Source organism: Limulus polyphemus, unplaced genomic scaffold (assembly GCF_000517525.1).
Source record: "Limulus polyphemus unplaced genomic scaffold, Limulus_polyphemus-2.1.2 Scaffold995, whole genome shotgun sequence".
Lineage (NCBI taxonomy): Eukaryota > Metazoa > Arthropoda > Merostomata > Xiphosura > Limulidae > Limulus > Limulus polyphemus.
Window position 1 is genome coordinate 215,700 of NW_013666605.1, and position 6,030 is coordinate 221,729.

Genomic DNA, 6,030 nt, shown 5'->3' on the forward strand with positions numbered 1-6,030 from the left:
AATGTTTTCTAGAACATTTGTAACATGTCAGACTTTCCGTAATTATCTATGGTAACTCATAAGGGTTTTGGCATGTTGAAGAAACTAATCTCTCAGTTTTTTGTTTTTTAATTTTAAGAACCTTTTATCACTGCCCTTCATTATTTTTTATATAGACATGAAAAACTGGGACCTTTTATGCTTATTATACTACTCGATTAGCCTCAATGACTACACAATCTCATCATTTTTACATCAGAAGTTCTAGCATGAAAAGTACTGTTAATGTAACACGTTTTCTTTGTCATTCGAAACGCTCTCTAGAAATCCGCAACTCTTAAATTAAGCTTGTTGGATAAAGAAAGGAAATCGTTTATTGCTTTTCTTAAAGTACGCAATACAGCGTAACCTTTTTACAGTTTTTACAGAATGTCTAGCTCCAATAGTTTATTCAGTCTTACGAGGTTTCTCTGCAAATAGCAATAACCTGTAGTAGCGAGGGTTGGTCCATCTCGACGTTTCGGGTAACCAAAGCCTGAAGACCCGAAACGTCGAAATGAGCCAGCTATCGTTAAAACAGGATGTTGCTAACTATAAAGAAACTTTGTCAGGCATCACAGATAAACCTTCTAGTTTAATACGTTACAATATGTCATATGCGCTGTTGTTTTTTTTATCATTACATTACAATACTTCAAAAGTGATGATTTCGTGTAGTATAATAAGTCATTCTACGAAATATTTAATAAGTAAGCAATTTTGATAACTTGATGTGCAATTTTTGCATTATGAAGGTGTATACTGAAAATTATCAGTGATAATGCGTGTCTCTCACATGAAATGTCTGTTAACAAACTTATTACTATTTTGTAAGGAAAATGTCGCTAATAGAGAGGGATTTTCGATCACTTTAAACAGCTGACAGTTTTAAATAAAACAGTATTTAAAAAGGACTATTACTAATTATTACATTGTAAAATATTCAATATAGCTTCTTGAGAGCTCGAGTTCACTTGTTTTATAATAACTGGAAATGTGTTTTAATGATAATAACATCATTTTGTAGAAGATTTTACTGTGGTTATGAATACTGCAAATAGCGTATTAGACAGGAAAGGCTGTTCTAGGAAATAACTACGAAAAATATTCATAGAATGGGTAAAAAAAACGTGACAGAAGAGAAAAGAGCAGATTGATTTATTTAATGCTCAAACTGCTAAATTGTAAAAATAAGCTTTTTCATCATACTCAAATAGACAAATAAATAATAATACAGATCAAAAACCATGTGAAACATCTTTTTAACAAAATACTAACCGAAACATTGGGAGACACGCAACCCCATGTAGTAATAGGCCTGTCCCCATTAAACTTGTATGTGAATCCCAAGATGCACTGCTGTATACGGTTCATAAGTATCAGTAACTGCAATGCCACGAACCTGAAAAAATTACCTTGTTCATATATTCATATGATCGTCCGAGACATCTCTATCTGCCTTTTCATACCCAAATCCACTATGGGCAATACCCTGAAGTAAGAAAAGACCACTGGACCTATTGTGAAACGAAAAATACACATTTATTGATAATTTAGACTGCAAATTTTTTTTTTACAATAATACTACTACAACTATATTGTTATTTGAATGCAGCGTACTTACTAGTTTAACACGTGGACATATGTTTTTGTATTGTATAAATAATTGGAACAAGTAAAACGTAACTTAGAAAAGGAAACAGTAATGCCTATACACTTGTGTTTACACACTGGTGACTTCTTACCTATAGGAAAGGTCAAACAAAGAAGATTATTGAGTTATCGACCATGTTTACAATTAGATGCTGTGAGGTAAACCAATTCAATGGCGCAAGAATATTAGATTATACTGATTGTGACGTCAGGCTTTTGTCCTATCATGTACTCAAGCTAAGAGCTCTCGATCCACATCAAAATAACTGCTTTCCTTTCTGTAGTATAAGGGGGCTGGTGCTGGTGCATATGTTTATTAATGAAGTGACTTTTGTAAAGCCAATTAATGTAAACATCAGTAAGGCTTCGTCGGGCAAATCTATGGTTAGCTTATATGTTGGATCGATTGGTGGTGGTTTTGAAGACAACATTAATTTCTTGCTTCTGTGGAGTTCACAATATTGATATCACAGAAACAATACAGATCTATATCTCAGGGCTACGAATTTCTAAAACAAACACGTTATTAATGATTCTGAACTTCATACAGTGTATTAATACAACAAAGCTTCATTGTTATTCTGAGTAACATCATACGTGTATTGAAAAATCTAGACTAGCATTTAGTACCTCCACACTGAAACCATATTTTTCTTCAATAATAATATATAAGTGGTTTTTAATATATATTACTTTTTACTTAGTTAAATTTAACGTTATCCCCAAATTTCAAGTGTTGTAAAAATATTTTGTCTCGATGAAAACTGGTTGGTCCTAATGGTAGCTTTTAGCCAAAATTTTATAATTATTTTAAAAGTGTAAAATATAGGATTTGAAGAGAAAAAGAAAAAATATATTACTGTTATCAATACCCATCCCAAAGGTTAAAAAAAATCTTCCTTCGTGCTTGACTGATTTAATTCTGTTTCGAACGATATTAACTGCAGCTTGTATCAGACAACACTATTTTCATATGTAGAATAGAACAAGCGTTAGTTCAAAACAGAGTGAAGTGTATGATATAAAGCAAGATATGACTGTTAACTTATAGCTATTTTGTCTCTTATCTTCTACTTAGAAGTTTTGTTAAAACTCATTCTTATTTCATTGAATTTGTTCTTGCTAAAGATAATTTAATTTACGTAAAAAGTTATTTCCTTAATGTGTAAAAATAATCCTATCTTTGTAATAGTCTGTATCGATTCTTTCTCGTATCTGGTTATTTGTCTTGGGAATTAAAAGAGCAAAACAGTCTGAAGGTTGTTATACGTGTGTGTGTATGTGTAGGCAGTTTCAGGTTTAATTTATGTTATGCTACTGAATAAGAATAAACATAGATAAGTAAACACAAAGTTAGAAACCTCAACTACACATTAAATTTAAATAGAAAGATATAGATAAAATAACTTGAAAGACTGACGGCCAGAGGATAAACAGACGGAGAGCGGTTATCCTGAGAGACAGTTGCTCACACAAGCAGATAGTAACAGGAGCAAAGTAGACAGGGAATTAAAGAAGGTGGGAAACCGACAAATGAGAGAAAACCGTGTATTAAAAAAGAGAGACATAAAACTGAGATAGTAAATAAGAAAGTGTCATGAACAGACAGTAAGAATGGCAGGAATAGAAACATATATAGAGGTAAGTGAAAGAAATAATAAAGGAGGCCCAAGGTTGAAAAGATACAGAAAGTTATATATTTTACTCAATAACACGACCTTGCTAGGTGGGTTTCTCGCCAAGTCCTATAAAACATAAATAAATTACGGTGGTAGGCTGGGCGCGAGCTTCCAAGCATGTTGCTGCAGTTGAAAAAGTTGAAGGCCGTAACACAGTGCCCAAGTTTAGCAGCTTTGGGTGATGATTATCAGTCACATGAGCAGTAACGGTCATCTTAGTAGCCCCAGACAGTAATTCTATTGTGTTTTTTCCTCTTGTTGGCTATCTCTGTCTCCTTTCCTGCTTGCTATCACTTCGATTTTTCATTCCAGTCATTTCTGCCTCACCATCATTTATCTACTGTCATTCTCCCTGTTTATTATACAGTCTACAGACATATCCTGATCAGCAATACTCAACATTCAGCCATACATTCTTCCTCAAGAAAGCCGCTGTTTGTCGTTATTTTGCCATCTTCGAGGACCTGGAATATGTACTTAAACATACAAAAGAAACATTATAAAGATAACAAACATCGTGCAGGTTTGTCCTATTGTCCTAACTTTAACCCTACTAAGGAGACAGAGGAATTATTTTGCTTTTATTACCTTTTCTCTTCACCTTTTTTGAGTTTTTTTACTCTATTAGAGACTTGGCTACTGGAAGGAAATCCCACCTTAGTGTTGTTAGCGAAAGCTGTTTCAAATGCGTTAAAAACTTCTTTGACTTCATTCACAGCTTACGTTTTTGGTCAGAAGTATCCCGTTTTGATTACATTCACACATGTAGCACTACTAACATTCCGAGAAAGTTCTGTCCTTGCACTTGCAGGCCAGTTTTGAAACTGGTGCTTTTCACATTTGTAAGGAATTAAGAAAGACTGGTATAAAAGCGGTTTTAAATAAACGTAAATATGTTCTCAGTGAAATAGCATTAGAAACAATGGTGACACGAAGCCAAAAATTGCTACAATTAACAATACAAAGTACTTCTCACTTATAGAATTACCATAAACCTTTAGAGTTGCTTGGTCATATCAAAAAACTGTATTCTAAACAATTTACAATAAATACAGCATATTTCGAATCAAAATAGCTGAGTGCGGTTAAATCAGACATCTCTTGTTGAATATAAACCGGTATTTTTATATTGTATTTTATCAGTATCATAACATAAACGACCCAACAATATTAAGCGCATATTGGCATCACAATGTTTAAGGAATAGGTTTATACTGATGTGATAATGTTTAAGGAACGTTCCAGTAGCAGTAGGTTTATGTTGATAAAGTAAGGTTTAAGGAACGTTCCAGTGGCAGTAGGTTTATACCGATGTGATAATGTTTAAGCAACGTTCCAGTGGCAGTAGGTTTATGTTGATAAAGTAAGATTTAAGGAACAGACAATAAGCACTAACTTTCTTTTTTTTATATGAAAATGTTTAAAAAACATGCCAGCGGTAATAGGTAGATTATAATGATCTAACATTGTTTAATGAAAATTACAGTAGGTTTATATTGATGTGATAACACAGGCCTACGAATTTAAACTTCATAAAAATTGTTTTGGTTTTACTAATGGATTTTCCTTAATTTAGCTACGCTTTCTATCAGATCAGAATTTTTTTACAAACCGGGAAGAAAAAACTCTTACTTAGATGAAATTATTATTTCTTTTACCGCAATAAACATTTATTATTATTTTATTTGTTAACAAAAATACAAATAAACTGAAGAAGAACATTGATGTCAAACGAATATGGATCCTCATTCATCCTGATTTTGTTTGTGAAATCTACGTCTTTCAGTCTCAAAACTACGTGTTGTGATCTTTCTTTTATGAATTACGAATATTGTGTTCTTGAATTTGTCTACACCACATTTACATACGGCGTGCTCTACTGCCCTTTCATAATAAGGGGTTCTTGAATTTGTCTGTTTTTTCGTCTTAATTTATTATGCATATAAACTCGTAAGCACTTATGACACTTCGTATAAGGTGTTTGATATTTCCAAGAGAGTCTTATGCAGACATTGGTTTCATATCTAATTGGCTGATACACTACTTCTTTGCTATTTATACAAATAAGCCTTCACAAAACCATCTACGTACACAGTTTCAAAATGTTCAGCTTGTATAACCTTGCCTACACAAGTAAATATTCTTTGTGTGTTAAAAAAAACTACTACGCACCGTACTTGTAGAGTGTATCCGCAAGTACAACTAAGGTGTGTTTTTAAACCAGAATGTCGTCTGCAGAATTTCTTCAGATACAAAAGTCGTACTTCTCTATTGAAAACATCAAATGTAGTTTATCAACTTGCTTGTTCTTGTTACAAACAAAGTTACATCGGTTCACTATAAAAAAGCTGTTGACACAAGTGAAAGAACATGCAAATTCAAGAACACCAAATATATCAAGTGTATTAGAGCACGTCCTAGGTGAGTGAGATGTAGGGCATCCATTCAAATTATTTTAAAACTTCAACAAAGGCCAATGACGAATAAAACTTTCTTGAAATGGAGAGCTTTTTAATTCGTGAGGAAAAGCCGCAAATTAACCAAGTCAATTCAGCATATAAATTACTGCTTAGATTGTTTGTTGTTGTTGTTGTAATAACATTCAAGGAACAGTCTAGCGGCAGTAAACTTATATTGTCATAATGACGTTCAAGGAACATTCTAGCGGCAGTAAATTTAT